This window comes from Microtus pennsylvanicus, chromosome 13 (genome assembly GCF_037038515.1).
Source record: "Microtus pennsylvanicus isolate mMicPen1 chromosome 13, mMicPen1.hap1, whole genome shotgun sequence".
NCBI lineage: Eukaryota > Metazoa > Chordata > Mammalia > Rodentia > Cricetidae > Microtus > Microtus pennsylvanicus.
This window is the reverse complement of record NC_134591.1, coordinates 37,250,177-37,274,610: the sequence shown is the minus strand read 5'-3', so window position 1 is coordinate 37,274,610 and position 24,434 is coordinate 37,250,177.

The window sequence follows — 24,434 nt, the reverse complement described above, 5'->3', positions numbered from 1 at the left end:
GGAACGAAATTTTCCCACTTCCCCAGGGTCAGGTGATTCAGTGAGGATAAACTCAACATCCTTTCTGTGCTGGGCAATGAGAAGGAGATGAGCTATATGAAACCACCCTCCTCGGATTGCTTGCCATTGTTAATTGTCTGCATCGGCTAGGGATGAGGAGACTCTAGGGGACAGGATGAGTGTCTGTGACCACTGGCTCCTACACATGCCCCGTAACACAATCAGTCGGGGAAATTTCTAGAGATTAAGATCCCCTAGACTCCACCCGAGGCTTTGGGAGAAGAATTTTGAAGAATGTGCCCCAAGGCTGCATTTTAAAAAAAGATTTATTTATTTTTATTTTATTGTATGGATGGGTGTTCTGCTTGTTTGTATATCTGTGTATGAAATGCATGTAATGCCCACAGGGGCTAGAAGAGAACTGAAATCCCCTGGAGATGGAGTTAGAGATGGTTGTGAGCTATTACGTAGGTGTTGGGAATTGAACCCAGGTCCATCTGGAAGAACAACAGGGGCTCTTAACCACTGAGCTATCTCTCCAGACCCATGGACTACATTCTTTAAAAAGATCTGTAGGTGATACTCATGCTGAGCTACTAACTAGGTGACTACATCCAGTGTTTTACTTCTTTTATATAGTGTTGGGAGCTGTGAACCCCCAGATCCTGAATTTCTTGTAAACAACGTGTTATGCTTGCAGCTGCTCTGAGCTGAGACCCTCAGGAGTTCCTGATGGCAGGAGAGTGGTTTCTGGTGGGTTTGGCTGGGGCATGGCTATCAGTTAAGAATCCCTAATAAGCTGCCCCTGGACACAATAAAGGGGGCATTCCTGTTTCAAGGATGACCCGTGTCTCTGTGTGTCTTTGTGTGTTTAAATCTCCCTTGCCCGGCTCACGAATGGTCCTATAGCGTAGGTGCTGCAATACAGGAGTAGTACCGTACTGTCACATAGTACAGGCGGGCGGTACAATATAGCACCTTAGAATTAGTGATGAATGAAAATACTAGCTACGTGGAATAATAAGGTTTAATGTTTTCTTAATGGTGTTGTATAGTATGTTTAATTGAGGAGCCCATTATAGGAATGCTATTTAGACAGGGCCCATGTCCGTACATTGTCCTTCTGGAGAAAGAACAATGCCTTCTATTCTTCTGATAAATATGACAACAGATGACAAAGAAGCCATATAATGTCATTTCTGTCACTATTCTGTTTCTTCAGCAGCTGCACACAATCCATCTTGGGCCCTGCCGTTAGCTGCCTCTTTAGACTGGAAGGCCTGTCTCTGAGGTTCCTAAATAGAGTTTTTTTTCAGAGCTCTCCTGCTCAGTGAGGCTACTCGGACACCCTGTTCCTACAGTTTCCCTGCAGCGCCCACCATGTCTTCATCCTATGGCCTTCCTAGCTCCCTCTCTCCTCCACCAGGAAGGAGCTTCACATACCCGAGACCAACATTGTGTCCAAAGCACCAAGACACAGAACGCCCAACAAGTGACTAAGCTCCACACTCCCTGTGAAGTGTGGAATTAATGTCGAAGCCTTTTGAAAGTTTACACAAAAAAATATTTTAGCGGTATACTTGCAAATACTTCTCAGCAATATTTATCCTGATAGTATTTCTTCATTTTGGTAACAGGTTGAGCTAGGTCTGCTCTAAGAAGCGTCTCACATTGGAAAAAGAAGAAGAAATTCTGCAGTTAAGAGCCACAAACCAAAGCACAGCATTTTACATTGCTCCTCCGTTTGTTAAAGATGCTTTGGAAACTTTGCACCACCACAGTTTAATGCAGACCGACTAGAGATTTCTGTTTGGAAATAAAGCTGACAGATTTAAGAGAGAGAGAGAGAGGTGTTGGAGATCTTCTTTACGGCAAGGCCAACTGCTGAGAAAATGCAGGCTCCTATAAAGAAAGCTTGCTCTTCCCAGCTCCTAAGAGAGAAACTAGGCCCCATCTGATGAGACGGCACAGATGGGCCTGGTGTCAGGGGTCAAGGCAAAGCATGGGCAGGGGCTTTAATAGGGATACAGTGGGAAATGAAAGGCAAGGTGGGATAAGCAAACTCAGAGCTGTCTGGTTATTTTTTTTAATATTTGGACAGACTCTTCAATAGAGGACTGACCCTCCTTGTCCTGTACATGGTCTTGGCCTGACTTAGAGCAGGGGGATGGGAACCTAGATGCCTGGTGCAAAGAGTTGGTTAGGAATATGATTCCAGATCAGTTGGACCACCTTACAAAGGCCTGCTCACAGGCACATGGTTTGCAACTTTCAGAGATTTGTTTAGCGCCAAGAGATGTCAAAACGTCATCCCCCATAGAAAATAACAGCCCAAAGGGACAGGCAATGTGTTTAAGCTGTAGCTCAAGCAGCTGCCTCATCTGGACGTTTTTATAGACTTTCGCTTACCTGGAACACCTGTCTCCCCCTTCCTTTTCCTGTTCTGTGTGACTGTGACTTACCCTTCCGGCCCCAATTCGAAGGTCACCCATCATGGAAATCTATGTGGGCACGGACTCTGTCCTCTTACCACCTGGCATGTAGCCAAGGCTCTGTGAATATCTGCGTGGTTCTAGAGAGAAATAGGACATGAAGACTAGCTTACACCTTATAAAGCTCAGTTTGAGCAAAAATTAGAAGTCTGTGCCCTGAGTGTTAAACATGTGTGTCCTACACACATGGTGGCTACGTTTGCAAGGTCTCTGCTTTCCTGCCATGGAGGCTTCACTGAGGTCTCAAGACAGGGTCACGGTAGAGGTGCTACAGATCAGTAGTCTAATCCATTAGTTAAGAGCCTGACATTGTACTCTGAAGGCAGTCGGCGGCACAGTTTCCCGAGAGGCCTTGCAATCTCTGATTAGATTTTGTAGGTCAGACAACTCCTGGTGAAGATTTCACGCCGATACAACATTGAGGGATGCTGTTTTGTCAAGTGGCTTCACGACTACAAAACATATGTTCCCGTTTCCACAGTCAGACCGTGGTGTTGTTGAAAACTCTAGCGACTGACCTGATTTCATCGCTGTAAAAAACAGCCGGAGCTTTTCTAAGTGACCCTATTTATACACCATACACGCTTGGTGTCGTGGCCTTGCGGGAAGTGACTCTGCACTTTCCTCTAACTCTAGATGACGGTTAAGGTAGAGAAATGGCCTGGCAGCACCTGGTATGTTATGGCTGCTTTGGGGCACCCAAACTAAGGAATAATCACAGTAGGAAGTAGCTTTGATGACACCCAGATACCATCTGCAATTAAGGTCCACAAACTAAACCAGAGATAGGCAAATCAGTGAGCTCCAGGTTGGGTAAGAGAGACCCTGTCTCAAAATATAGAGTAGAAGGGAATCGAGGAAGATACAAAAAATATTTATTTTTCTTTTATGTGTGTGACTGTTTTGTCTGCATGTATATGTGTGTGTGTATGGTGCTCATAGAAGCCAGAAGTGGGGTGTGGATCTCCTGGAACTGGAGTTCCAGACATTTTGAGCCTCCATGTGTATAGTGGTTCATTTTTTGTAAATTTGACACAAATCTAGATCTATCTGAAAAGAGGGAATCGCAATTGTGAAAATGTCTGTACATGATCAGTCTGCAGGCAAGCCTGTACGGATTTTTCTTGATTAATGATTGATGTGGGAGGGCCTAGCCCACTGTGAGTGGTACCACCATTGGGCAGGTGGTCCCCAGTTGTGTAAGAAAGCAGACTGTGTAAGCCATGGGGAGCAAGCGCATAAGCAGCATCTTCCCCCCTCTCTGCTTTAGTTCCTGCCTCCTGCCATAAATTCCTTACTTGGCTTCTCTTGGTGACAGAGACACCACCCGAGAGTTGTAAGCCAAAATAAACTCTCTCCTTCCAAGTTGCTTTTAGTCATGGTGTTTTATGATTGTAATAGAAACCCCAAGACAATATGGATGATGGATACCGAGCCTAGGTTTGCTGCTCTCTACAAGAGCAACGAGTATACTTAGCTGTCTCTTGACTCCCCCAATTCTTTTCCCTCAGGGAGAAACTGTGTGTTCCAATGAAGCCTTTAAGCAGGGAAGAGGTTTCCAGCCACATTTAAACTGTCCTTAATTACAAGTGCATCTGAGGGCCAATGAGATGACTGTGGAATTTCCAGCCACCTGTATTGAGTCCTTTTCCTATAAAAGGAAATGGAGGGAGGATTAGAAATGTCCTTCTCATCAATGCTGATGAGAGGGCAAGCTTAAAAGCAAAGGTAGGGTAGACCCTCACTCACTTCTTCTTGCATATCAAACAACAGGCTCTGTAGTTAGCACCAGCCGTCGGCTCCAAGGTTGGCCAGGTGATTGGAGCTAAGTTGGGATATACTATCCTTGTTCTCACAGATCAGTACCGTTCTGTAAGTCTCTTAGGAAACCAGGCGCCTACTTTTATCTACCTAAAGATGTTTGCATGCGTAGTATTCTTGGTTTCAATTAACAAAAGCTCAGGTTGGGTATTTTGGTGCATGCCTATAATCTCGGCGCTAGGGAAGCTAAAGGCAGGAAGATTGCCCGAGTTTCAGAGTTGCCTAGGCTACATGTTAAGTTACAGGCCAGCCCGGGCTACAGAATGAGAAAAGGCTTCATAAAATAAAATATTTTTTTAAAATATTTATTTATTTATTATGTATACAATATTCTGTCTGCAGGCCAGGAGAGGGCACCAGACCTCATTACAGATGGTTGTGAGCCACCATGTGGTTGCTGGGATTTGAACTCAGGACCTTTGGAAGAACAAGCAATGCTCTTAACCACTGAGCCATCTCTCCAGCCCCAATAAAATATTTTTTAAAGGAAATAAACAGCTGGGTGATGGTGGAAAACACCTTTAATCCCAGCACTTGGGAGGCAGAGGCAGGTAGATTTCTCTGAGTTTGAGGCCAGCCTGGTCTACAGAGCAAGTTCCAAACAGCCACGGTTGTTACACAGAGAAATCCTGAAGATATATTTCATTTGTGTTTTAATAAATAAAGCATGCCTGAAGATCAGAGAGTAAAATAGCCACACTGGTCAGCCTTACAGACTAGGCAGTGGTGGCATACATCTTTAATCCTAGTAGCCATACTAGTTCGCCCCCGATGCCAGGACTATAAGACAGGAGGAGACAGCTCTCAGCTCAGCCTTATCCTGAGGATTTGTGGAGGTAGGATTGCTCTTTCAGTCTGAGGATTTCTTAGAGGTGAGAGCTCTCTAGTGACTTGGCTGCTTTGCTTTTCTGATCTTCAGGCTGAACCCCAATGTCTGTCTCTGGGTTTTTATTATTCATGCTACAGAACCCTATCTCAAAAACAAAAACAACAAAAAAGGAGATAAACAAAAACTAATTGATTCAGATTAAACCCAAAATTTTGTTCCTTTTTTATATATGTGTATATAAACACAGAGTGTCAGAGGTACAGTGCGTATCTTCCTCAATTCCCCTCTTACCCTCTATTTTGAGACAGCATCTTTCACTGAACCTGGAACTTACTGACTTGCCTAGCCTGGTTGGACAGCAAGTCTCAGGGAGCCTCCTTGTCCCCAACGCTGGAGCTATAGGGGGCTTGCCACCACGCCCAGCTCTTACACGGGTACTGGGATCTGTGCAGCAAGCACTGTACCAACTAAGGAAGTTCCAGCCCCAAACTATATGACATAAATATTCAGATTTAAGTGTAGGGATTCACGACTTCATCAAGGACAGAGGGAGCGCATATAGTTGTCATGGAAACTCAGCTGTGTCTTGGTCCCTTCTCTCATTTTATTTTATTTTATGTGCATTGGTGTTTTGCCTGCATGTATGTCTATGTGAGGGTGTCCGATCTTGGAGTTACAGATAGTTGTGAGCTGCCATGTGGGGTGCTGGGAATTGAACCTGGATCCTTTAGAAGAACAATCAGTGCTCTTAACCTCTGAGCCATCTCTTCATTTTTCACATCAGCACCTTCCCTCTCCCCTCGGAGTCTACTGTACTTCTTTGTCTACAAGGCAGGGAATATGGCTGCTCTATGGCCCTCTGTTTACTTGTTCTGTTCAAAGGGATTTTTCATTGGGAAACCATTTCACTCTCCAAATTGTCAGGGATTGTAATTGATTGGTCTAGGCGGGGTCAAATGCCTGGTACGGACCAATGGACTATAGCCAAGGGGATGGGCTTGTTTTGAACTCTCATGGGGGCACAGATGTCTTTCTGCTCACAGACATGCACTAGGGGAGCCTCAGAAGTTAGTCACACAGGGTTATTCCTTCAAGGGAGGGAAGGCAAAACCTGTTTTCCACCCAGAGGGCTGGGGCAGACATGTTAACTAGCCTGGTGACCTTTGCGCCATCTGTGGAGTCAAAGATCTCTCGACACTGGATATTCTTCTAGACTCATTGTCATGGACTTGTTTTTCTCAGTCAATCTGTAGAAGCTATCTTGATGGGAAGTGTCACATGGACTTTACAAAAAGTTTTGATGTTGCCATGTCTCATTGGTATTTCACTCACCGTGTTTCTCAAAGAGGTTCAGTTATGCTTTGTTCTGCACATGGGACTGAGTTAATTATCACAAGAATAGTTTCCACCAGATTGTGCTGTCTTTAAACACACCTAAAATAAACAACTCAGAGTCAGGCTTCTGAAGTTTGAATCAACACTCGCTACTGAGTCCCCTTGTGCCCAACTGCCTTCTGGCCTCCTGCAGCTCATTCTGCTGCCCGTGAAAACTGCCGAGACGGCCACGGGTACCAACAGTCAGTTCCATGATGCTGTGGATTTAGGGATAAAGTTTAGGGACACTTTTAGGCAAGTTGTCTAGATGGCAAGATAAGCAATATGCATTTCAAATAACATGACAAAATATCTTCTTTGTTTATTAAACTAAGAAAGAAAGAACCAGTATGGAAAATAAAGACATGTAGATATGATGGTTACTTTAAAATTTTTAACTTATTATTTATGTATTCAGGTGTTCTGCCCACTTGCAAGTCTATACACCACGGTCATGCAGGGCATGTAGAAGCTAGAAGAGCTTGCTAGGACTGGAGTAACAGATGGGTGCTGGGAATTGAACTTGAGTCTTCTGGAAGAGGAGCCAATGCTCTTAACTGCTGAGTCATCTCTCTAGCCCAGTGATAGTTACTTTTAATTATCAACCTGAATCAACTAGGAAAGGAGTCTCAATGAGGGATTGTCTAGATCTGTTTGGCCTATGGGCATGTGTGCTGGGGCTGGTCTCGATTGCCTCAAGTGATGTATGAAGACATGCCCACTGGGAAGAGCATCATCACTTGGGAAGAAGATCCTGGACAAGGCACGTGTAGAGAGGGCGCTGGGTGGGAGGCAGCACGCACATGTTCATCCTCTTTCTGCTCTTGACTGCGGGGATGATGCGACAGCTGTCTTAAACTCTTTGCCCTATGACAGCCCTACGGTGACAGACTGTAACCTGGAATGATGAGCTGATAAATTTTTTCTGCCTTGGAAGTGCTCTCATGAAGGTGTTTTATCACAGCAACAAAAACAAAACCAAGACAGTAGAGAGAACATTAAATATCTGTAACGTAGCCGGGCGGTGGTGGCGCACGCCTTTAATCCCAGCACTCGGGAGGCAGAGGCAGGTGGATCTCTGTGAATTTGAGGCCAGCCTGGTCTACAAGAGCTAGTTCCAGGACAGGAACCAAAAGCTACAGAGAAATCCTGTCTCGAAAAATCAAAAAAAAAATATCTGTAACATTCATGATACAATTTTAAAAGCCACCGGTAACACGCACAGGCATTTCACGTATTTGTCTACACCACCTGCACTCTCTCACTCTCTTCTCTCTCTCTCTCTCTCTCTCTCTATATATATATATATATATATACATATATATACACACATATATATGTATATTATAATATATATGTTAACTCTGACATTGAACATATAATATTTTTCACACTTGCGCATTCCCCCACATAAGTACATATGTTCTTTAGAAGAAATTGAAATATCTATAAGATATTTCATCGACATGTTCCCACTGTACCGTTCTAGCTTACCTGCATGAGGCACCGTCTTTCTGGGAACAGTTACGATACTGTTGTACACATGTTCTCTGTATTCATGTTTTTCATGTATTTAATGCCCAAGAGCTGCTTGGTAGACGGTATACAATTAACATACCACTGCATTAAATGATTTCATGGGCCATTGCCCAATTTCCCACCACACACCATGTGTTTTTTTCTATAGGATTTTCTTCAATAGTGTCAATATTCTAGGCTGTGGAGGAAATATAATGAAGAAAATTCATGATGTATTGTAGCTGGAAGATTGTTTCCCGCCTGTTCCTACAGCCATTCAGTCCCAAAGAAACATACAGAGGCTTATATTAATTATAAATTGTTTGGTCTATTAGCTCAGGCTTATTATTAACTAGCTCTTATAATTTAAATTAACCCATAATTCTTGTTTATGATTAGCCACGTGGTTTGGTCCCTTTGCTCAGTAAGGCATTCTCATCTTGCTTCCTCTGCATCTGGCTGATGACTGTGTCTCTGCCTTTTCTCTTCCCAGAATTCTCTTCATCTGGTTGCCACACCTAGACTTCCTACCTGGCTATTGGCCAATTAGCATTTTATTAAGCCAATATGAGTGACAAATCTTTACATTGTACAAGAGCATTATCCCACAGCAATGTATTCTATTGCTTATGTGATAAAACCTCTATGCATTATCTGTTACATATCAGGTACCACGATAGGTGCCAAGGACACAGTCTTCAATGGTTCTCACATACATATGTTCATGGAGGGTTATCAGAAGGAGTGGCCCACGCCAGTAAATCTACAGGTCAGTCAGCAAACTGGAACTCCGAAGAGCCAAAGGTTTAGTTCTAGTACATGCCTCAAGAGTGCCGGGAGAGCCAGGAAGCTCAAGACCCAGAAAAAGCCAATGTTCTGGTTCCAGTCTAAAGCCAGAAACAAAAAAAATCAAATACAGTCCAGTTTGAATGGGGTCATGAAGGTAGAATTCTGTCTTCAAGAGTTGATCTATCCAGGTTTTTAACCAAAAAATGTCCTCACAGACACACCCAGTATAACATTTGATCAATATATGGCTACCCTAAAGCCCAGTTAAACCAACACATAAAATTAAGCAGCATTGTCTCCAAACCTGTTCCATCCCCCATATCTAATAGATAACACTTCACTTACAATTCCATTTTTTTTTAACTTGTGACTATATGACAGTAATAAGCGAAACTCGGCTTTCCTTGTTTATGTCAGGCTTGGATATTGACCCATTCACCCACGAAACACTGATAGCATGTCTGCCCTGTACCTTAGGCCTTGGTAGGCATATGACATCTATATTCTACTAATCCATCCGGATATCTGGAAAAGGTCAGGAAAGGATGAGACGGGAGCACAGCAGAACCAGTTCTCCCGCTGCCCAAACTCTCCATTAAGGGTCAAGGGGCCTGGATTTGAGCTCCAGCCGTGCCAGCATCTAGCTAGGTGACTTTGAGCAAAACCTTTCTGAATGTCATCAGTTTCCTTATTTATCCACGTTTGGATGAGATCTCCAAATTCTTCCTGGCTCTCACACTTAATTATGGAATTATTTTGCAAGTCGGGGAAGTGAAAAGTATCTGGAAACTGGAATGCAGAGCAAGTCTCAGAAATAAGTAGGGGTGGTGGTTGCACAACCCTGCAGATCTTCCCAGCTCCATGGAACTGCACGCTTAGAAAGGTTTAAGTGGCAAAGTTTACGTTATAGTCATGTGTTCCTGAGCAATGGGAATACATTCTGAGGAAGACATCTTTCGATGGTTTTGTCAGTGGTGTGGATGTCAAGGGATATACTCACATAAACTGAGATGGCTATGACATCATTGGGGTATATAATTTGATGGGATCACGGTCATCTGTGTGGCCATCATTGTGTGGCATATGACTGTTTATACCTCTCTGTCTCTCTCTGTCTCTCTCTCTGTCTCTCTCTCTGTCTCTCTGTCTCTCTCTCTCCTTTAAGTACTCACATAGGTTTAGACACTATCTGACATTAGAGTCATCCACAAATAAATGAGGTTTACGGAATGGGGGAGGATTAGAGAGAACCGCCCAAGTTAGAGTAACTGTAAGCTGGGAATGATTGGGCTACAGTGCAGGACACAGGATAGTCCTCATACTCTAACCTGGATGCTGACTTCCTGACTGCCCCAGCTTCTGTCATCACAGGGATAGGCTGGGTCCCCAGCCTGTTCCTACCAGCTACCTCTCATTCAAAGGAGGAAACACTAACATGACGGCATTGTACAAACATATTCTTTTTCTCTCTTTGCCTGCTGAAAAAGAATGGTCTCTTGGAAAAGTAAAATTAACTTAAAAATATTTGGAAAGCTTTTGCTCTGAAACCCAGCTTGGTCCTGTTCCCATCTCATCCTCTGCCGCTGCCGCTTCTGGGGCGTGGCTCCCTGCAGGCTGTTTAATGCCAGGCACTGTTAATGCATGAATTCATGAGCTCCTTGTAACTCTGCCAAGTGTTTACAATTCCAACCTTACACTTCACTTGGCTGAAAGTTCCTATCCCTTGTTTGGAATTCCAGTTGTCAGCCTGGGATGAGGGCTGCTAACCCTGCTCTTCTCCCCACCTCCTGCCTGGCTTCTGCCCTTGCCAAACATCTCGTATTTGCATCACAGTTTCTTACATGATGAGAAGGAGAGACTCGATCTGGAAAAGCCATTGCCTTCCGGAGGCCATGGAGACCACGGTGCGGAGGCTGTGCCATTCCTTCCCAAGCTGCGTGCCGGTTTGCTGTGTTGCTATGCCCTTTCCATCCTTTCCATAATTAAAGGGCTGAGCTGGTGCCCTTCTCCTGTTCTGCTCTGCTTCCTGGCTCTGTAAACTGACTCCTGATGGCTGAACATATGCCCACCGGTTAGCCAGCGGGTAATGCATGTCCTGTGGGTGGGGTCGACCTTGGGCATACCAACTCCTTCTCCTGCAAAGAAAACTCCAGCCAGTGCCCGCATTGAACATATTTTGCATATTTTTTCTTTTCCTACTACTGTGTTCAGTAAGGAGATGGAGACTTGAGTGAAGAAAGAGGAGATGCAGAGATGGGAAGTACAGGATGAGAAGTTTCATTAAGAACAGTTAGGTTAGTTTAGGGCAAAATTGATTTCTAAAACATTTAATCATGAAACACCACTAGTCACTTTAACTTGATTATTTTTTTTTTAAGACAGGGTCTTACTATGTAGTCTTCTCTGGCCTAAAACTCTCTCTGCAAGCCAGGCTGGCTTTGAACTCACAGAGGTCCACCTGCTTATGCCTCCCAAGTGCTAAGATTAAAGGCGTGTGTCACCAGACTGAGCTCAATTTGTTTTTTATTTTATTCATGTAGGGTATTCTGGGACAGCCATGGGTTTTGAGTGAGTGACATTGACATGTATAGATCATAACTGGACATTTTGTTTTTGTTGTACTGGGAAGTAAACCTAAAGTCTCTTGCATGCTGGGCAAGCTATTTAACCCCGGGATGAACGTCCAGGCTCCAGAACTAGATGATAAACGGCTTCATGCCTATGACCCACATCGTTCTATCCCCCAGTGACTCTCAATAATTGGTCCATCCCTCTCCTACCCACACCGTAGAAAGATGAACTTAAATGTTTAGTGTTGTGCCATGAATAAGTGCTTTAAGAACAAATTTTGTCCCAAATTAACCTAACCATTCCCACAACACAGCTCACCCTGTAATTCCCATCTCTGGGTCTCCTCACCCACATCTCCGAGGGCGGGTAGTCAGGTGGCCCTAGCCATGCGCCTGAACACGGCTCAAGAAAGAGAAAAAGTATGCAAAGAAACCAGCTTGCATCGTTTGTTCTACAGATTCACCTTGCATCTTCTAGAAGTTTAACTACATGGATTTATTCTGAGGCCCGGCCCCTCCTGCTTTTGGTGCTGGCTTCTGTTATTCAGCCTCTGGGGGATCCATCATGACTGTTGTATGTATCAGTTCTTCATTACTGCTATTATATTTAATAAGAGGCATTTAATATTTTCAATTTAAATTCATTTTTAAACTTGTACATAAATATGTATATATATATTAATTGCAAATAAAATTACATCAACACCCTTAATGGTAAGAGCACTAATGTGTTGTTTAACTGCATTAATTGTATGAATATGCATGTTAATAGGGGTTTGTGTGGAGTTTCTTATAAGCATGCATTGTGTAATGCCGAAGTCAGGTTAAGCCTATCTGTCTCCTCCAATGTTTATGGTTCCTTTCTGATTAAAACATCCCAAATTCTTTCAAGCTCCCCAGCTCACTTTTTTGAGACAGACAGGGTTTCCCTGTGTAGTTCTGGCTGTCCAGGTACTCACTTTGTAGACCAGGCTAGCCTCAAATTTGCCTGCCTCCGCCTCCCACGTGCTGGGACTAAAGGCATGTACCACTATGCCCGCCTTTGTTCTAGATTTTAAACCATTAAATCTCTTCCCCTCCTCTGTGTATGTGTGTGTGTATGTGTGTGTGTGTGTGTGTGTGTGCGTGCGTGTGTAGGTGTATGTACTTTATGTAGTAAGCACCTTTATCCATCTTGCTGGCCCCAGAACTTCTCATTCCTGGTGAATTATAAATCAGTACCCATCTACTTGTCTCCCCACCTTTATTTACACTACTGCCTCCTGTCTCTGGGAAAGACCAATCTCCTCCAGCTTCTCTGAGACCCCCTGGTTTAGATTCCACATGCTAGTGAAATCACAAACTACATCTATTCTGTATCTGGACATTTTTGTCAGGCTTTCTTTGGGACTGTCAGGCCCGAAATAATGATATGGAGACTTATTGTTAATTATAAAAGTTTGGCTTTGAGGTTAGGTTTGATCCCAGTTCTTATGACTTAAATTAACCTGTCTCTATTAACCTATATTCTGCCACGTGGCTTTTTACCTCTCTTCCATGGCTCTGCATCTTCCTGGCATCTCTCCTGAGCCTAGATCATAATTCTAAGTTCTTCTCCTTGCTCAGAAGTCCCACCTATTTTCTCCTGCCTAGCAATTGGCCATTCAGCTCTTTATTAAAATAGTCAGAAGGTGCCTTTTGCTAATCAAATATCCTGCAACAGTGTTCTGTAGCAGGCTTTTCCTTTCAGCCACAAATCAGATTCCAAATCACGACACGGAGACTCGTTCTTAGTTATGAGTGCTTGACCTTATCTTAACTCTTATTTATCTGTTTCTACATTTTGCCTTGATTTTTTTTATTGTTGTTTGTTTGCCTTATTTACCGTCTTTCTGTCTGTATGTCTTACTTTCGTGCTTTCTATATCTGGTTGGCTGGTGGCTGCCTAGCTTCTGGTCCCATGTGTTTCCCTCTCTTTCTTCTCCTCTCTTATTCTTACATTCTCTCATTCTCCCATGCATTCTCTCTGCCTTCCAGCCCCGCCTATCCTTTTCCTGTCTAGATATTGGCCATTCAGCTTTTTATTAGACCAATCAGGTGCCTTAAGCAAGCAAGGTGAAACAAATCTAACACATTTTTTCATACCTGAACAAATGCAGCAGAAACAAATGTAACACACCTTAACACAGTTAAAGTAATATTCCATAGCATAAACAAATGTAACACATCTTTGCATAGCTAAAATAATATTCTATGATAGAATTCTGTAATGGTAAGCATTTTTTCCTCACCTTTTTATAAAATGTTCTCTTTTTTAATGTCTGGGATAAAGATGTCAAACTGGATAAAAAGCTACATCCATACAAGTACACAATATATAAAATATAAATATAGTCATTAGACTTGTAGATCTGTGAATGTTTTGGAACACATCCTATTGCTACATGATATATACAGCAAGCCAGAGAAAAAAAACACATAATTCCGTTTTATAGGCATATATACATATGCTAAGATCATAAAGCATTAGCCTTCATGGAAAATACTATAGCCTACTGACTATTCATAAGTAGCACAGGATTAAACTTACATATATGTATAAATTCTCACAGGTCTACTTAGAACAGTGGTCTTCATTTGAGGAATTTTTTAAAGGTTTTTTTTTTTTTTTGAGGCAGGGTTTCTCAGTGTAGTCCTGGTTAATTCTGGAACTTGCTCTGTAGACCAGGCAGGCCCCTTGAACTCACAGAGATCTGCCTGCCTTTGCCACCCAAGTAATGGGATTAAAGATATATACCACCACTGCCAGCTAGGAATTCTTAACTCAGTCCTCGCTTTCTTTGCTGTGGCTGAACCCAAACAAAACTGAAATGATAAATTACAAAATGTAATTTTGTAATTACATTACTATGTCGGGGTCCAGCCTTGATGGGGTTTGCACGTTCCAGAGTAGGGGTGTGTGGATTAGAAAGATTAGGTAGGAGTAACAGAGATAGAAAGAACTACAGAGACATAGCATAGAACCAGGAGGGCAATCCAGTAAATACGGAATATGCATTATTTTCCATAACTCATATACCCCAATCCAAAGGAAGGGAGGCAAAAGGCTGCTTTAGCATGACACAAAGAACAGAGCAATTACCTCGTCAACACTTGAAACATCAAGCCACTGTATCCTGAGTTAAGCATTCTGTTGTTTAGGCAGGACATGCACCGACCACACCTTAGACCAAGTATTCTTGTTTTGTTTTTTCTTTTTTTGGTTTTTCGAGACAGGGTTTCTCTGTGGACCTGGGACTAGCTCTTGTAGACCAGGCTGGTCTCGAACTCACAGAGATCCACCTGCCTCTGCCTCCCAAGTGCTGGGATTAAAGGCGTGCGCCACCACCGCCCAGCAAGACCAAGTATTCTTGTGCCTGTGTTGCTGGAGGTGTGGATACGCGGAATTTCTGAGTCAAAGTGTACATCTAAGTCTCCATTGAGTTGCCAAAATGCCCACATAAATTTATAGACTCCCATTGATGTTTCGAATGTCCTCACACTTCTGGAATTGTGCTCACTCAATATTTTATATATATAAAGTTTTTTTTTCCCCTGAGGCAGTGTCTCACTATGTACCTCAGGCCGATCTCGAACTCCTGACCTTGTCTCAGCCTCATGAGTGCAAGGGTTGCAAGCATGAACCCCAATCCACGGCACAGAAGACTAATCCTGCCTCATTTTTCTGTGCTTGTCAGTAATGTAAAAGGTTGACCTTCTGTGTCATCAGGAAAGTTTGTATCTCCCTCTCACTGCGGAGACCTCTCAGCCCAGTTTTCTTGCTGGATTACTTTCCCTTGCTTGACAGGCTATGGTCATTGTGTGACCTTCACGTGACTGTCATCGTCAGCCTTTTTCCCTCCCCCCCAATTTGGGTAACTATTTTTGTAGTATCAGAATTTTAACTTATACCAGTCTCTAAGTTATGCCTATTAAAGAAATTCTTCTTTAGTCCAAGGTCATAAACACAGGGATTTATTTCCTTCTGCTGTTCATGTAGGTTCATGCTGATTTGCTTCTGGAACATTCTGATAAGTAGGCAATTCTCACCTCTTCCAGCCTTTTAATAAGAAAATGTCTCCTTACTGCTTTAGGCATCTTGACGTTTCTGCTAAGTCTTTCACCCAGTGTGTGTGTAGTAGGCTAAATAAGCATTGAGATGGTCTCATTTTGGTATTTTGTATTTTTGTGTGTGTATGTATATATGTGTATATATGTATGTATATATACACACATAGACATACATGCCCACATGTATGTATGCTTATATGTATATATGCATTTTGTATTGAAATCCAACTGTAAATGTCAGTCAGGAAAAATGTAGTCAATTCTCATTGGGTGCTTTCCTGGATAAACACCGACACCTGGCGAGCAGACAGGCAGCAGCAAACATCAGCTCGCCGATGGGGAAGGACACATGAGTTCACTGGTGCTGCCCTGTGTCCAGATGTTGCTGGAGACAAGCTGCCTACTCTTGGTGGCTTGGAAGTAACTTTTGCCATCTTTGGTCCAGTTTGGCTCTCTTTAGGCACTGCCTTGTGCTCTTGCCCTGCAGCTGTTCCCTTTGGTCACCCACTCTAGGGTCTTGTTTATGAGATTTAAGGGAATTTTGGGCAGATATGGCATTTACATATCAGCCAGACATGGGCATATAGAGCAATCCTGGAGTCACTGACACCAGTACCTGCCTGTATTTCCTGTCTCACCTTTCTCTGACAGCCATATTCAGGTTTGAATTTTAGCATTTTTTTCCCCTCTCGGGGGGAAACAGTGGAAGTTAAATGAGGTGTGGGCAGGCACAGAAGCAGCTCGGCACTGAACTCTGAAGGAAAAGGGATTGTATCCAGAAGAGGGCAGGATGTGGAGGAGTCATTCCGGGTACTGTGAATAGCACATGTAAAGGCCCTGAGGTATATCAGAGTCGGACTCATTCAATCAATTAGAACACAGCACGAAAGAAGAGGTTGATGGACTGAATGGTGTGTGGGGATTGGGGAGAGATTTCATTTTAAGAAAAATGATTAAACATTAAAGTATGCTAGGCAAATTAGGTTTTACCTTCACATTTTTCAGTTGATTACTGTAAACTGAGGTAGGGCTCAGTAGAAGAATGTACCTTTAGCACACACGAGGCCCTGGGTTCAGCTCACAGCACCAATAACTCAGAAAACAGATAGACTTTTTTTTTCGAAACAGGGCTTCTCTGTAGCTTTGGAGCCTGTCCTGGAACTAGCTCTTGTAGACCAGGCTGGCCTCGAACTCCCAGAGATCCGCCTGCCTCTGCCTCCCGAGTACTGGGATTAAAGGCGTGCGCCACCACCGCCCGGCCCAGAAAGACATTTTTAACACAATAGGTAAGTAGTAATTTTGGGGGTTGTTGTTTATTTGTTTTTTGGGGGACAGGGTGTCACTATACAGCCCTGGCTAGCCAAGAATTCAAGAATATAGCCCTACCTGACTTCAGCTGAGTGCTGAGACTAAGGGCCTGTACCACCACATGTAAGGAGATCTGTCTGTGATTTAAACAAAAGAAAGAAAGGAGTGTTGGCTAGCAAAGGGAGAGAACGGATTCTTCCGCGCAGCTGTCGGGAAAGTGGAGAGGGTTAGCCAGCCTGGAAAGTGCCCTGCAGGGCCCTCCCAATACTGCACGGGGAATCCCTCCATGGCTGAGCAGCTGGAAAAGAATTAAGAACCATATTCAGACACACGGCACACAAATACCCATGGCTCATTGCTTAGCGAGGTAGAGACAGCCACGGCCCATGAACAGATGGCTGGATTAGCAGGATACAAAGCACGGAGTCAGCCTAGAACAGGGATTGAACTCGTAAACTTTATACCAACAGAAAGAAGCCAAACAGGAACAGTCAAGTATCTGTTTACAAAGAACGTATCAGTTAGGTCCATGAAGACAGTAAGTAGATTGGCAGTGTGGGGGCGTGGGAGAGGGGCAGTTGGACACTATTGCTTGCTAGGTATGGAGCTTCTGTTAAGGTGGCAAAAATGTTTCGAAGTGGGTAGAGGGGATGGATGTACAGCATTCTGAACACACACAATAGATTTTAGTCATTAATTTTAGATGTGACACACCATAGTGCTGGAGGAAATCCGTCCGCCAGTAGCCTTTAAGTTACCTGCCCACTTGGGCATGGCCTCTTATACTATAAATGCCCATGTAAAGCATGTTCCCTCTCTCTTCCAGCTGCTGGATCCAGTTCCTGTTCTCATTCATGCAGAGGACTGTGATCTGTGAGTCTACCCCTAAATAAATAACCCTTTATTATACTCAATTCTGAGCTGGTGTGGGATTTCTTTTTAGCATCCTTCATCACCATAGTTACAAAGTATCAGAGTGGTGCCTCTAATTAAAAAAAAAAACCAACTTGGATTTGCATGTGAAAATGAATTAGGAGAGGGACGAATGAAGAGGACAATGCAGAGGCTGCTATAGCATGGGGCGGGGACAATGACTGACTTGGAGTAAGGCAGAGACAATGGAATGTCTGATACTGAAGCTGTCTGGGAAATGTCCCTGCCATTTAGGTCAACTTGTGGCCCTCAGGCACCCACACTGCTGGGAGTAGCTATGGATGCCACTCAACACAACATTGTAAACTTCCTGAACATCATGAATTAAGACAAACAAAAAAAATCTATTGAGAGTTTCTACCATGTGATCTTTGTGGATAACAATGTGTCATCATGACAAAAGCTTGGGGACACCTGGCTGTTGAGTATCACATAGGTCGGGGAAAGGAGCCGGGAAGGAGCTCAGGGCTTCTGGGAAAAAGGGAATGTGGGAGACTCGAGGGATGGTGTAGCCTCCAGCTTCCGGCTGAGGTCTGCAGGCAGAGGATGAGTTGTACGCCCTGCAGGTACCAGAAATGCCGCATGGGTCCCTGACGAATGAAGTGTGGCGAGGGCCTAGTCATTCTGAGGCTTTAAAGAATGGCCTCAGAGGGGCTGGAAAGACACTCAGAGGTTAAGAACACTGGCTGCTCTTCCAGAGGTCCTGAGTTCAATTCGCAGCAATCACATGGTGGCTCGCAACCATCTGTAATGAGATCTGGTGCCCTCTTTTTGGAGAGCAGGGATACATGCAGGCAGAACACCGTATACACAATAGATAAATCTAAGAAAAGAAAAAAAGAATGGCACCCCTCAGAAGGGTGAAGAGACTGAACACTGTATACATAATAAATAAATAAATCTGGTAGCAGCATAAGGTGCCGCTGGGAAGTGAACGGGAGGGTGCAGAGAGCCACCGGGTTGGCTCTGTACCTTTAGAGCATCATGGTGAGGCTGTGGGGCTTCTATACAGATGTGATGCAGCTGTGGAGCAACTAGGCGAGTCAATCAACACACAGCTGGGCCTGTGCTATCACAAATGTCCTTGGAGACATGGGCCCCAGGGTGGCTGGGGGTGTAGCTTTGAAGGCTACTATGGGGTTCTACCCAATCCTCATTCTCTTTCCTGTTTCTTGGCTAAGCAACAACGCTCTATATACCCTCTCCATTACTGTGTCAGAGGCCAGAAGCTACAGGGATGTCTGACTAGGTATTGGGACTCCCAGAATTGTGCTATAGAAACCTTTTTTCTTGCCGGGCGGTGGTGGCACACGCTTTTAATCCCAGCACTGGGGAGGCAGAGGCAGGCGGATCTCTGTGAGTTCGAGACCAGCCTGGTCTACAAGAGCTAGTTCCAGGAGAGGCTCCAAAGCCACAGAGAAACCCTGTCTCGAAAAAAAAAAAAAAGAAACCTTTTTTCTTATAAGTCAGGTACCTCAGGTATTTTGTTATAGTGATAGAAACTAGCTGCTATGCTAGAAAGTGGGCCTGGATAGAATCTTGCCAAGGAACACTGAAAGACGGGAACACATTTGTGTAGTGAGGCCTGGCTAATGGCTAGAGCAATACGGTAGGGACAAAACCCAGAGGCAGTCACACTGACTGACTATGTATGTATTTTGGAGAAGTCAGCTGGCTGATTCATTGCCACAGGCCCTGTGTGCTATTACAGTTTGTAAATAATTATGGCTGCCGTGGACACTCCAGGGGTCTTCAAAAACACTAAATCTCTTCACAGATAGCAAATTGCATAATGCATACTGTGAAGAATAAGAGCGAGCCTGTCGGGGCCAGCGAAATGGCTCAGTGGTTAAAGAAGCTTGCTGCCAAGCCCAAAATCTGAGTTCAATTCCTGGGACCCATATGGGGAAGGAGAGCACCAACTCCCTCAGGTTATCCTCTGACCTCCACACTCACCATCGTATGCATACACCCGTTTCCCACATGAATAAATAAAATACGGTAATAAAAAAGGAAGAAAGAGCCTGGTTTAGAAGGCTGAAGTCTAGGGCTGGACGGGTGCTCAGTAGGGAAAGCATTTGTCGCTTAAACAAGAGGAACTAAGTTTGGGTCCCCAGCACCCACCAGCATGGGAGTCAGAGATGGGAGATCCCCGGGCAAGCTGGATAGACTAGCACACGCTGGCATGCTCTAGACTCAGTGAGAGACCCTGACTCATAGACAAGGTGGAGCGGGACCAAGAAAGACATCTAATGTCAACCTCTGGCTTCCACATGTATGAGCACACATGCACACCACACACACATACCAGAAAAAAAAGCAACCAACCAAAAAAACAAAAACAAACAAACAAAAAAAACAACAGAAAAGCTGGAGTCCAGCTGGATTACAGACAGTTCCCATGTGACTGCATCCATCAGGATGAGGTAAACACTCACAACTGGGGTTCAAGAAAGATCTTCAGAAGACCAAGGGGGGAGGGATCAGAGTGCCTTTTCAGGCATGGGCTGGGCAAGTAGAGCTGCTAAGAAACCTGGCCCACCCTGGGGGTAGGGAAGTGATTACCGTCTTTACAAGTAGAAGAGAACATTACAAATATGTCGAAACGGAAGCAAAGACATACTTCACACCGTGAGAGTCGGGGCATCGGCCGCTAGGGCAGCTGAAGCATGTGAGGGCCACGTGGGTGACTGGGGGAGCGCGGAGAGGGTGGGTGGTCAGAATGACTCTGCACAGCAGGGCACCAGGGGAGTCAGGGCAGCAGCAGCCCTGAAAGTACATGCATCGCGTTGACTGACTGCTCACCACAAAGCAAGTGTTCCGTGTGCCAACCAATGTTTCGTTCAGTTACGGCTACTGGGAGAGCCGTCCAGGGCACAGGTCAGCTCCAGTCACCTTACTGACGGTACCGTCGAACACGGACTCATTACTCGTTCTTCACCCTCCTCTTCACACTGGTTCTGTCCTTGTCGCCCCAGAGCAGAAGGCAACAGCGTGTGTCACGCAGTTGTTCAAGGCAGGAACGCTTGGGGTCTCTGCTTCCATGACATATTCTCCACTGTGCTCTTTGAAAAAAAAATTCTGAAATAGTCTTCAACCTTGTGATTCTCCTGACCAAGCCTGAGTGTGTCACTGTCCCCTGCCTGTGTTCCTCCATCTTCACTGCCATTGTCTTGTGTTCACATAGACCTCTGCAACAGTTTTCTATCCACGTTTCCCAGCCTTGTTAGCCTATGATCTTTCAACTCAGACTGGCACACACACACACCATATACATACAGATACACACACACATGTGTGCACACACCCACACATACACACACCCACATTCCAACTGTAACCTCTCCCCACCCCCTCCCTTTTAAACAATCTGGCACATTTTCTCACTATAGCACCCAGGACCTCATTTCTTCCTCATCATACGCTACCACCCTTTGCTGAGTAAGTAAGCTTTAGCTTTAGAGGCCCTGCCTCACTTGGGTCCCGGCCTGCTCTGCATCCTACCACCCTGAAAAGCTCGCCTTCCCCACCATTCCTGCACCCATGTGACTCTCGGTCGGCAGGTAGCCACCTCCAAGACGTCACATCTGGCCATGTTCTGTGAGCATCAATCCCAAAGCAGATTCCTTCCCCACATCTCCCATTCCCTTCTTTTACTTCATAACAAGCAGCCCTAACAGAAACTGTATTCGGGTTTTGTATTTGTTTGTTCAAATGCCTTTATTAGATGCTTTCAAGTGCAGTTGCTAAAAGTCCAATTTAAACAGTCTCAAATAATACGGCCTTCTGTCTCCCATAAGCTGGTTGAAGCAGCAGTTTGTGTGCCCTGTGTTTTCTTTCTCCTGCCCCCACTACCCACAGATCAGTACCACCCTGAGGCTGAGGATGTGAACATGGACAGGACGGCAGTCGGTAGGTATAGATGCCACCTTTAACTTCACATCGCTCTGAGACAGACATCCCCAAGACCAGTCTTGTGAGACTGGATGAGGTCCCAGCACACCTTCCGAGGCCACCACTAGGAAGAAATGCTTTATTCTGGTTGGGTGACTCTAGGCTTCTGATTAAATAAGTTGGGGGGTGGGGAGTTGCTAACCATTTTGTAGGCCGGATATGACATCTAAAGCCAAGCTTGAAGTCCTGGAATAACAACGGAATCACACTGAAGAGGGGGATGGGGTAGGCACGGGGCAGCCGGCCTCACCCATTCCCCTGCTCCGGCTATGGAGGAAAGGGTTGTGCTTGTGGTTCATCGCTGTGTGCTTGCTTCTGATGTGTAAATAGGAGGCCCTGAACCGAGCCTGGTGACCTGGTCTCACAAAAGGAGAGAAACAACGTGAGAGCGGCCTGCTTTAATCAGAGACTCTGCAGATTTAAGCCTGGGATCAGAGACGCTGGGATTAACTTTCAGGCCACCCTGCTTCCCATTCAGTGCTGTCAGGGGAGCTAGGAGAGGAGGCCCAGGGCAGGTCAGAGGAGATTGGGTAGCATTACTGACAGAGGCGCTGGGGTCAGGGTGGGGGTGCCTTTATTTAGGGTTCATATCCTCAGTGGGAAAGACACTGCCCACAAAGGCTTCCGCGGGGATCAAATGGAGATCAGATGTTACAGTGGTTTCTGTTACCCCCAAAGTGTGACTCTAGCCAATAAAGCGCATCTCCTCTCATTTCTTAAGGAGAATTGGAGCAAAATTAAGTCTCCTTAGGGGGAGGGAGCACTCATGAATAAAAACTGAGAAACACTGAATTAAAGGATCAGAGAAGTATGATACCCCGATGAGCAATTCTGAATTGACAGAGGTTGGAAAAAAACAAACAAGAAAACCCAAAAAGGCTGCAGGATCTCAATCCATGTGCATGTAGACATATGCGTTAGTTACTAAACAGACCATCATATACAGTTATGAGGAGCTTTCAACGGAACGCTCTTTTAAAGGGATCTTAGAAAACAATCTTTTAAAGCATTCTACTCCAGCCTGGAAAATCCGCATACCTTTGTTCAGACCAAAAAGACACAGAGTGACTTGGCCGGCATGGTTAAGAATATGATTCTCCCAGATGTACATTTTCACAAAATCATAGGAGTAGTCACTGCTACAGGAGGAAGCCAGTCCTCCAGGCTTGCCACGTGTCAGTCACTGGGTGGCAATAGAAGTTGGTGCGAGGGGAATTGATGGTTATCTAGTAAATGTATTAGTGAGGTCTAGCTGATTCTTCAAGTCAAATGAAGCAATGGAAGGCAAATGGTCAGGCTCAAACATTTCTAAAACTTATCAAAAATTATTCATTCAAGATTATCTGGCAGACTTATGGGCATATTCTCGGAGGACCACTGAGTCTGGGCCCTGCTGGATGTCAGTCTCAGCCTGGAAGTTTCCTCCTGCATCAAGTGACCTGGAATATTCTGAGCTACTGATGCTGTTCACTGGAAAGGGCTGGGTACAGGCACAGGAGTCCCGGTGAATGGACTGGTGAGAACGTTTGGGGTTTCTAGACACCTTCTGTGAAAGCCACGGTGGTGTCTGAGGAGCCTAAGGAACTGCCATTGGCCATGACAATGTTTCCAACACCACGGTTTTCTTTCTAAACAATGTGAACATCACTCACCGCCACCACATGGATGAACGATGTCACACACACTGCTTGGGGATCATCAGTCTGTATGGGACCTGTAAAACTCAGCCACAGGGGCTGGAGAAATGGTGCAGAGATTAAGGACTCTTGCTGAAGACCTAGGTTTGGTTCCCAGCACCCAAATTCTGCTCACAACCTCGCTCCACTCCAGGTCCAGGGGATCTGACACCCTCTTCTGACCTCCGTGGGCCCTCGTCATATATGAGTTTAAAACACTCACACATATAAAATAAAATAAACCTAAACTGGCAAGCAAACAAACAACAAATAACAGTAGCAAAAAACCAACCAACTAAAAACTCAAAGCTAACCCCTGTGATGGTCTCTTGCTCGGGTTATAAACATTCAATTACTTCAGCCCTGACTTCAGGGCAATCTTTCTGCAAAAGATACAAAATAATTTCCATTAATGTCTTTTTTTTTTTGAAATAGTCTTACATGGCATACACTGATCTTGAATTTACAATCCTCCTGTCTTTCCCCAGGGCTGGAAGTCTGAGTATATGCCACCATGATGTCTGACTTGCTGTTGTGTTTGAGTGGACTGTACTAATTGGTTTCAGTTCTTAGCTTTGTGCACCTATTGTCTAGATCTATCCTCTGAGCTGGGCACGTAGCATCCTCAGGAATTCGCCCAGCTCTGCTTGCAAAAGATCATCACAGCTGAGCTTGTCAACTGTGTTGCCCTTCCCTCAGGAAAATACTGAGTGTCCACCCACCCGCTCAGTGACTGCATGCGACTCTGTCTAACTGGATGTGGTCTGGGGGTCTTGGGAGTGATTGGAGTATATAAGTTGGAAAAGACTGAATTCAGAAAGAGGCCTCCATCTATCTACAAAGCTACCAGGAGGATTCATGCTGGGTAGAGACCTTCCCATGTTGCCTGTGACCTGTTACCCATGAACTGTAAATAACCCTAATAAAATAGTTGGCAAACTTCAGTGGATTGAACTTTGAGACCTTATGGGGAAGCTGTGAAGCTCCCCTCAATGGCCCCATCCCCACCAAACGACAATCTTATGACAGCATCTTCCTTGGAGACACCATCTTTCTGTTCTGGACCTTTCCCCTCCTCAGC